The sequence below is a fragment of the Mastomys coucha genome, unplaced genomic scaffold (assembly GCF_008632895.1).
Source record: "Mastomys coucha isolate ucsf_1 unplaced genomic scaffold, UCSF_Mcou_1 pScaffold23, whole genome shotgun sequence".
In the NCBI taxonomy this organism is placed as follows: Eukaryota; Metazoa; Chordata; class Mammalia; order Rodentia; family Muridae; genus Mastomys; species Mastomys coucha.
Window position 1 is genome coordinate 113188019 of NW_022196906.1, and position 10441 is coordinate 113198459.

Consider the following 10441-nt stretch of genomic DNA (forward strand, 5'->3'; position numbering starts at 1 on the left):
GGAGGGAGCGGCCGGGTGGGGTGCGCCAACTAGGATAAAAGGTCTTGCAGGCTCTGGAGTGGAGCCGGAAGCTCAGCCCGTGATGACATTTTTTTTTTCTAAGGCGGAAGTACTCAGCGCCGCCTCCAGGATCCGGGCGGGAGCGGGTCCTGTCTTTTCTCCTTTTCGCGTCTAAAGAGACAATCAACACCTGCCCGGGGACCTGGGTTAGTTGTCCCTGCCCAGGCAGCGCCTTGACGGTTCGGTGAGGTTTCCGTCGTGCGGCTTGGGGATCAGCTCTAGGTTCCCGGCCCTGGCTTTTGTCATCTTCACAGAAAGAAGTTCAGTTTTCTTGGCCTTAAAAGATCGCGCTTTCTTTGGTGACACAAAACATTAAAACATCAACCTGGATAGGGTCGCTGCGGAGAAAGTGTTGAGCTGAGCGGTACTGCTGAGCTCTCCAGTGGGAAGGCCATGAGCACATCTGGTTGATAGGACATCTCAAGAAGAGGTCCCGTTTGGGCCAGATCCTACAGGGCGAAGGTGATTTCAACAAACAGAAAACGGGAGGACAGAATATTCCAGTCCCGGCAAAGGTACAAGGTCTTGATGTAGAAATTTGTCTCAGGGCTGGAGAGATGGCTCAGTGGTTAAGAGCACTGACTGCTCTTCCTTAGAGGTTCTGAGTTCAAATCCCAGCAGCCACACGGTAGCTCACAACCATCTGTAATGGGATCCGATGCCCTCATCTGGTGTGTCAAAAGACATCTACTGTGTACTCGTATACATAAAATAAATAAAGTCTTTTTTTAAAAACTTCTATTTCAGCCACTACTTGTGTACTCGTGACACATTTGCTACGTGTGACACCTTTTTCTTGCTGGAAGGAAAACAGTAAAAGTAACATCAAGAGGAAGTGGGGAAGGATAGGAATTCTCAAGGGGTGTACCAATAGGAAAACCAGTAAGCCAAAAGTAAACTGGAACTGGTGGGCTGTGTGGACCACAGACACATGTTACAATTTTCTTTCATTACCTTGAAATTAAATATAGTTTAGAATTTAGCACTGCCTTCTTTCTTACCCCTTCCCCCAAGAAAAGAAACTAGCAGTTTCATGGTGAAATTTCAAGATATGGGGTCTTAATGATTGTTAGATAACACTATAGGACATTCCTTACTGTGTTCTTGCTTACCTCCTCATAAATGTACCTTAGTAGTTTGGTAGAGCAGGAACCTTCTCTATAAATCTGGTCATTTTGTTTCCCCCATCCCTGATGTTCAGAGGTTACAACACCATGATGTTAATGAGCAAGGAAGCCAGGACTTGAGTCTTTGAGGCCATAAGCCCAAGCTTCAGCCTTTACAGCATCTTGCATGTGAGCATCATCACAACAGTGATCAGGGACTTACTCCCTCTCCCTGGAGTATGGAGGGTGTGTAGTAAATAGTAGGGAGCATTTAAGTTAATAGTTAAGTAAATGGGCAGGAGAGATGGCTCAGTGGTTAAGAGCACTGGCTGCTCTTCCAGAGGTCCTGAGTTCAATTCCCAGCAGCCACACAGTGGCTCACAACCATCTGTAATGGTATCCAATGCCCTCCTCTGGTGTGTCCGAGGAGAACCACAATGTACTCAACATATATAAAATAAATCTTAAAACAAAAAGTAATTATAAATCGTAAAGCACCATATTACTGTGATAGCAAACAGGGCCAGCTATGTAAAGTGTGCTTTAAATAGGAAGTTTTAAGTATTTTTGAAACAGTTAATAAGATTACAGTTTTCTTCCACTTATGCTTGTGACTTCCCTGATAATTGTTGAGAAGAAGAGAGGAAAGGAAATGTGGAATGATTCTGGAACCCTGATCCTTATATCAAAATATTCACCATATCCCACTCTGGTTTCTCGGGAGTATGGCATATTTTTCACAGGAGGATAATCTGTTTTTCCCACATTCTCGAAGGCATCCCTGTGTTGATTCAGATCCCTTCCTCCCAAATCAGGATCTGAGACCAGAATTTGAGTGCAAAGTTTATTTAGGGGCAACCTGAAGAGGTTGTCTACAGAATGGAAGAGTTGAGGGAAGGGAAGGATAATTGTTGATGGATAATATATTGATAAGGGCTTAGTGTGTGGGTGATAGGCTTCATTCTTTGAGTGTAACCTAAAAATACCACAGAACACAGCCAGACAGCCAGACAGTGATGGCACATGTCTGTCTCTAATCCCAGCACTCAGGAGATGTAGGCAGGCAGATAGATCTCTTGGGTTCCAGGCCAGCATGGTCTACAGAGTTCCAGGACAGCCAGAGCTATACAGAGAAACCTTGTCTAGGAGAAGAAAGAAGGGAAGAAAGGGAGAAAGAAAGAGAAAGAAAGAAAACAAATGACAGAACACATCTCAAAACTTTTGTTATTATAAGACTAGAGACAAGGAAGGGACAGAGAGTGTGGCTGACGGTAGAGTTCTTACTAGCCTGACATTCCTGAAGGCCAGTCCTCAGGACCACAGAGAAGGTGCGATATTAACCAGGAATATCTTTGCCCTTACAGTGTTACCTCTCCCACACTTTTCCACAGCTGAAAAAGCATGCTGTGTGGGTCAAAGAGCACACAGGCAGCCACAGATGTATTTCATGTACCAAGACTCTCAGAAGGCAAACTCTGCAACAGGCCAAAGAACATGACCTACCACCATCTCTCCCTGGACTGAGAAATCAGATGTAAGAATATTCACGGGCTGGCGAGATGGCTCAGTGGGTAAGAGCTCCGACTGCTCTTCTGAAGGTCCTGAATTCAAATCCCAGCAACCACATGGTGGCTCACAACCACCCGTAAAGAGATCTGGTGCCCTCTTCTGGGGTGTCTGAAGACAGCTACAGTGTACTTATATATAATAAATAAATCTTTTTTGTTTGTTTGTTTGTTTGTTTGTTTTTTGCCGCGGACCGGGATTTCTTTCGGGGTCCTTTGTTCCGCGGGACGAGGGGTTCTGGCCAGGTGGGCACAGGATTCGGCTTTTGACAAACAGACTAGACACGAGTGGTGTAAGGTCTGAGTGTATTTCTTTAAAAATGACATGAGGCTTTTACAATCATTGTAAAAGAGAAATGAAAAATCTGGCAGCTCAACAGTTGAGGTACATCTGAGGCTATCTGAAACATACTGGGTCTAAAGCAGCAGCTATCTCCTCTGAACTGGTGCTGCATCCCCCGGGCCCAAGTGCTCTGGGCCCCGGGGGGGACTGCGAGAGATACATGAATCTGAGTCCTAGCCCATCTAAGTTCTAGTGCTAGTCCTGCATGTGAGTCCAAGTCCTTCTTCCCCCAGTCCTAGTGTTAGACTGAAGTCACGTAGGCAAGTGACTCCCACACCAAGGTCAGCAGGGTCTGGTAGCTAGGTGTGAAGCAGGTGGAAGAGGGGTGGAGCCCTCCCTGTTGAGGTATTCTTATGCTAATTCTCTGGTTCTTGCTGGAGGCAGGCAGAGGGGAATCCCGACCTAACACTTTCAGCTGCAAATCTAATATAGCCTGCCTTTTGTTGACTAAGAATGAGAATTTCACCTGATTTTGTCCTGGGATAGTTCTCTCATTCTGTAAGCTTTAATGCCCTACCCCCAATGCTGGAGGCTAATAGTTTGAATGGCTTAATATTTCAAGCCAGGGTTTGACTAGGACGTTGGAACATTGGTGAAGGTCAGAGAGCAATGTCCGAATTTATTTTTGCTAGCTGTGAAGAAATGATATCTTGGTGAGTTCCTAGCACACAAGTACGAAGACATATCTGGGCTACCTCTGAGCCTGGGGTGCCAGGCGACAATGCGGAGGCAGGAGACTGACTTTCCTTGAAGTTTACACCGCAAATACCGCCGTCACGCAAAGTGTGCGTGGCAGTTTTTTTTGTTTGTTTGTTTTTTCGAGACAGGGTTTCTCTGTGTATCCCTGGCTGTCCTGGAACTCACTCTGTAGACCAGGCTGGCCTCAAACTCAGAAATCCACCTGCCTCTGCCTCCCAAGTGCTGGGATTAAAGGCATGCACCACCACCACCCGGCTAATAAATCTTAAAAAAAAAATTAAAAAAAAAAAGAATATTCACGTTTTCTCACTTAAGCAGCTGCATACCCTGAGTTTTGCATTAGCATCTGCAGAATGGAGAGAGAAAGACAGATTTCAAGACCAGCAATGTCTTGGGTAATCAGCTCATAGTTATATAATTGTAGGAATTCAAGGTTTATAGGCTTTTTAAGTAAAACTGCTTTTGAATTCTAGAAATTAGTGGGTAACCCCTATGAGGAATCTGAATTTTTTTTCCCCCTTTCTAGCAGTACCAGGGATCGAACTTAGGACTTCACAGATCCTGGGTAGGCACTGAACCACTAAGAGACAGCCCTACCCCTATAAATATATATATTTTAAAGCACAATGTTATGTCTCTGTTACGACCTGTTTTTCTCAATTCCTGATCAGGCCAGGGGCCAATTACAGACTGCTGGATCTACTCCTCTCATAGAGTCCTTATTACACGTCACATGAAATGTGATGCCTTCCCTTCTGACGAGAAGAGACCATAACCATACTCCACTCGGGTGTGCTCTCTGCTTCGTGTTTGGCATAACACCCTACGGAGGAACATGTTAGGTCAGAGAGTTTGTTGATCAACCACGAGAACCGATTGTGGAGGAACGCACATAAGCTAGGAATCTGGAGCCCAGGGAGGGACTGCCATCTTGGTGAATCCAGATCACAAATGTCCTCAGGGACAGACAGTTAGGACATGCAGGGTAGGTATAAAGGGAATTGTAGGGGAGAAATAATGAGCTCATGCCCACAGTGGGGTCTCAGCATCAAACTGGGCTCTGAGCTGGAAAGGCGTGCCAGGCTCTTCCAACCTTGCACGATAACAGCTTAATTGGTTCAGGCTAATTGAACACAGAATGGGAAATATTTGGTTGAGGTGGCCGGTTCCTAGGTGCTGTCGACATTGCAGACAGTGCCTGTTACAGGTTTAGTAGGCCTTAAAACCTAGTTCCTTTACTCCTCCGTCCGCACCTCTCCTGCCTTCAGGAACTCATTCTCATGCAACCTATATTCATTGTGCTCAAAAACAAATAAATATATAAGCCTACTTGAAAGCTGGGCACCGCGACAGATTCTTGTAATCCCAGAATTTGAGAAGTGGAGGCAAGAGAGCAAGGTCACTCAGCTATATAAGTGAATGCATGGTCAGCCTGGCCTCCGTGAGACCATCTCAGTAGACAATACATCAGATCTCATTCTGGTGTGTACTATGGCATCATTCCCATGGCCTCTGCTTCTGTTCCTGCCCCCAGATTCCTGTCTTGAGTTCCCGCATTGGCTTCCTTCCATGATAAATAACTCTGTAAGACAAATAAACCGTCTCTCCAAGTTACTTTTGTTTTGTTTTGTTTTTTGAGACAGGGTTTCTCTCTGTAGCCCCGGCTGTCCCGGTACTCACTCTGTAGACCAGGCTAGCCTCGAACTCGGAAATCCGCCTGCCTCTGCCTCCCAAGTGCTAGGATTAAAGGCGTGCGCCACCACCGCCCGGCTCCAAGTTACTTTTAATCACAGCAGCATATAGCAAGTTCCCGGGCAGGATGGGCTGGGCTGGGCTGATTGAGACACTGGCTTTAAATATATACAAGTGTGTGTGTGTGTGTGTGTGTGTGTGTGTGTGTGTGTGTGTAGCTAAAATAGATATTTCACTGATGTCTAGATAAACAATTTTAAGAGACAGAGAATATTGCATGCTTGCCAAAATGAAGGACAACAGAAACTCTCATCCTCGGCTGATTGGAATGTGAGTTTGGACAAGAGTTTGATTATCTTGGCAAAGTCAAAATCATGCTTCTGCTCTGAACCCCAAACTCCACTGTACAGTCTAGAGCCAAAATAAACTCTTGTACATGTATTTTAAGCAACATATCCAAGAATAACTACAGCAACATTTTAAAGAATGAGGAAGTAAGGAAACCGCACAAGTAAAATGTGAAACTATTAAGATAATTGGTACTGTATAGCAGCAGAAACATACCACAGCCTTATAAAAATAGCTTAAAGGACTCAACGAGGGTAGAAACAAAGTAAGAGACCACCAGACAGACAAACAGAGGAACCCAGGCGTGGTGGCGCAGACAGACAGACAGAGAGAGAGACACACAGACGAGGAACCCAGGCATGGTGGCACAGCCCTTGTCGCAGTGTTCCTATTGCTGGGACAAAGCCCTACTATTGTGGAGGGGATGGTTTCTTTGGCTTTACACTTCCACATCACTGTTCATCACTGAAGGGATGAATCAGGGCAGGATCCTGGAGGCAGGAACTGATATGGAGGCCGTAGAGGGATGCTGGCTTGCTTTCCCTGGCTTGCTCAGCCTGCTTCCTTATAGAACCGTGGACTACCAGCCCAGAGATGGCACCACCCACAATAGGCTGGGCCCTCCCCCACTGAGCACTAATAGAAAAAAAAAATGCCCCACAGCTGGATCTCATGGAGGCATTTTCTCTCTCAACTAAGGCTCCTTCCTCTCTGTTGACTCTAGCTTGTGTCAAGATGACACAAAATCAACTAGTACAGCCCTCTCACCCCTACACTGGGTCAGGACAAGCAGAAGCTCAAAATTCTAGGCTACACAGCAAGTTCAAGGCTTGACTTATACAAGAAACTCTTAGACAAAATAAAACAAAATGGGAAGATCCCTGAGATCTTTGGGGGCCTGCCTTCTAGGTGCCTGAGATCCTTGGGGGCCTGCCTTCTAGGTTCCTGAGATCCATGGGGGCCAGCCTTCTAGGTGCCTGAGATCCTTGGGGGCCTGCCTTCTAGGTGCCTGAGATCCTTGGGGGCCTGCCTTCTAGGTGCCTGAGATCCATGGGGGCCTGCCTTCTAGGTTTCTGAGATCACAGGGGCCTGCCTTCTAGGTGCCTGAGATCCATGGAGGGCCTGCCTTCTAGGTTTCTGAGATCCTTGGGGGCCTGCCTTCTAGGTTCCTGAGATCCATGGGGGCCTGCCTTCTAGGTTTCTGAGATCACAGGGGCCTTCCTTCTAGTCCTTATCAGGCCACTTCTCTCCTCAGAGCCTTCACACTTTCTCACCCCTCTGTAGGGAGCTGTGAGGGGATCTTCTCTAAACTCTTCAGACTCACTTCAGGGCTCAACTGCCACGGCTTCACCTCAGAAAAACAACTGTCCTTAAGGTTAAGCTAACTCTTCCAGATTACTCCTTATCAGAATGTCTCCATCATTTCCTGATATCTATTCTTTCATTCCTTTTTCTTTTTTCTTTTTTTTTTTAAAGATTTATTTATTATTATAAATGAGTACACTGTAGCTGTCTGTCTTCAGACCACCAGAAGAAGGCATCAGATTTCATTATGGGTGGTTGTGAGCCACCATGTGGTTGCTGGGATTTGAACTCAGGACCTTCGGAAGAGCAGTCAATGCTCTTATCCGCTAAGCCATCTCACCAGCCCCTCATTCCTTTTTCTTAAGACTCATTTACTGCCAGGCAGTGGAGGTGCATACCTTTAATCCTAGCACTTGGGAGGTAGAGGCAAGTGGATTTCTGAGTTCGAGGTCAGCCTGGTCTACAGAGTGAGTTCCAGGACAGCCAGGGCTACACAGAGAAACCCTGTTTCGAAAACTAAAAAAAAAAAGAAAGACTTCTTTACTTTATTTTATATGTATGAATATCTGAAAGCCTGCATATATGTCTGGGCACCATGTGTATGGCCCACAGAGGCCACAAGAGGGGATTAAATTCCCCTGAACTGGAATTACAGATGGTCGGGCCATCATGTGTGTGCTGAAAATGAAACCTGGATCCTCCGTAGGAGCAATGGAGCTCAGACCACTGAGCCATCTCTCCAGCCCCCTCTTTTCATTGCTTCTGACTAAATGTCCGCCTCTTTAGCCAGAGAGAAATCTGTGTAGTGATGCCACCAAGATCCCTTTCTCTGGCTCTCTAATCTCTTTGTAAACGGACCTAACAGCAAATACTAGCTTATCTTAGAATGAGGCCAACTGATGTCTCCAGACGGAGTCGCCTCTGGTGCCCCAGAGTCTTCCCCAAGAAACGCCATTTGATGAGTATTTATGTGGGACACTGAACAATTCATCGACAGACCTTTGCCCCTTGCCCTCCTTGTCATTGGTCTTCAAGTTTGTGCTTTCCAAATCCCTAACCAGCTGTCATACCCATTGACATACCCATTGAGTAAATCAGATGTGGACTGTGAGCATAAAACCATACCAGGAAGCCAGGTAAGGCAGAGCCAGTCGAGACCCGGAGACTCGGTGGGCACACACCCGAGGCCTAGGCGATTCCCAGCTCCCTCCCAGACTCCTGACTTAGGACACGCCAAGTCTCCACGTCTCAACCTGCTCTACCGTACCAAACTTCCTGGCATGTTTTACACCCCACACTGGATCTCCCCCTACAGCGATGCTGTCCACCAAAGCCAGCCCTCTACCATTGGCTTCTCAAGCCACTCCATATGAGGCTGCACACGAGATATCAGATCCCTCTCTGCATGAAACCTGCGCTTCCTTTTCCTACTCACTGACGAAGCGCGTCCCTTTAAAGGCACGGGTGGAGACACACAGGCAGTGGGATTGTGGGTAAGGAGACTTCCCTGGGCCTTTGGAGATGCTCAGCACATAACACTTCCATTGCACAATGGGAGCCTGAGGTGCCAGTCCAACTTGCTGGATGAGTGTGGCAGGGAGCGCCTGGCACCGGTGCCCAGCTCGGCTGACTGCCCTGTACCCCTGGTGTGATCTTTCCTTTCTTTGATGGTGGCGCTTGCTGTGGATGGCCAGGTTGTTCACTTTCCAATGGGACATACATGATCAACTCCATTCCAGAATCCCATTCAGTCCATTCCCAGTACCAATGACTGCGTCGGGTACCAGTGAGAAAAAAGTGGCAGCGTCAAAGTGGATAACTTGAGAAAAGTTTGGCAAGGGAGCTGTTTGCCAAGGGTAGGCAGGATGAAGGGAGACCAAGGGATGAGTGTAACCCCTCCAAGCTGGCTGACCTGGAAAAGCCCCAAATGATCCCGGGATGAGGACTTCTAGAAGCAGAGGGGTGGGTGCTGGTGAGGCATTTGAAGTGTAGCCTTTGATACAGAGAAGTCATCAGTAGTCCCTTGATAGGAGAGCCATGAGTTATGTAAATACCCCTGCATTCTCCTCCTCTGTTTGAATCGCTGGTGCTGGCCCATCAGCAAACCAGAGAGTCAGGGGACCCACAGTCCTCCAAGGTCTATCAGTATCTTGAGGCATAGAGCCCAATGGAGGACAAGAGGAGGAGATACAGAGAAAAATGCATGATTTACACACTGCCCAGACTTATTTAAACAAACACAGCATTTGCTGGTTTAGATGTCAAGCGGCAAGGCTTGACACAGAGTTCCTAAGTGCTGCCACTAGCTCATCTCCACTTTACATGGCTGTGCTCCAAAGCCCCAGGACTCAGCCTGCTGTGCCCAGCACTCAGGAGTCTTGCGGAGGCTTCACTGACCCTGGTTAGGGCATATGACATGGCCGAGTCACAGACTCAGAAGATAGGAGCTAGTGTGGAGGAAAGGCGTAATACACAGCCTGAAGAAGAATGTTGACGCTGAGGTGTGGGTCAGAGCTCCTCAACCTGGGATCACGGAGAAGCCTACTGCATTACATACTTTTCTCAGTGTGGTGGTTTGAATATGCTTGGCCCAGGGAGTGGCACTATTAGGAGGTGTGACCCTGTTGGGGGAAGTGTGTCATTGTGGGCTTGGGCTTTAAGATCCTCCTCTGAGCTGCCTGGAAGCCAGTCTTTTCCTAGCAGCCTTCAGATGAAGACGTAGAACTCTCAGCTCCTCTGCACCATGCCTGCCAGGATGCTGCCATGCTCTCGCCTTGATTATGGACTGAACCTCTGAACCCGTAAGCCAGCCCCAATTAAATGTTATCATTATAAGAGCTGCCTAGGTTATGGTGTCTGTTCACAGCAGTAAAACCCTAACTAAGACACTCAGTGCTGTGATAAAAATCTGTGGGGAAAAAAAAACAAATTGAAAAAAAAAAAAAAGAAATCCCTTCTCTGTTCATCCATATTGATAGCCAAGAATAAGAACCTCAAGGATGCTGGTCAGATGTTGAGGACAGCATGTCATGACAGGGACTGCCCACAGCAGGCCAGGATGGAGACATCTCAGTAGCCCTCAGCAGCTCTTTGAAAAAAAAAAAAAAAGTTGTTGAAATTTCTCCTAACCTTAGCCCTAGACAACAGCTGTATAGATTTCATTTGTGTGTGACTGTTTTTCAGTTGGCCCTGGTGTGAATAATGATTCTATTCTATCTGACTTTCCTATTCTTTCTCCTTCTGCTCTAGTGAATTCTGTGAAACTAGATATTCCTTGATGTAATGATTCTTTTTTTTTTTTTAAGATTTATTTATTTATTATA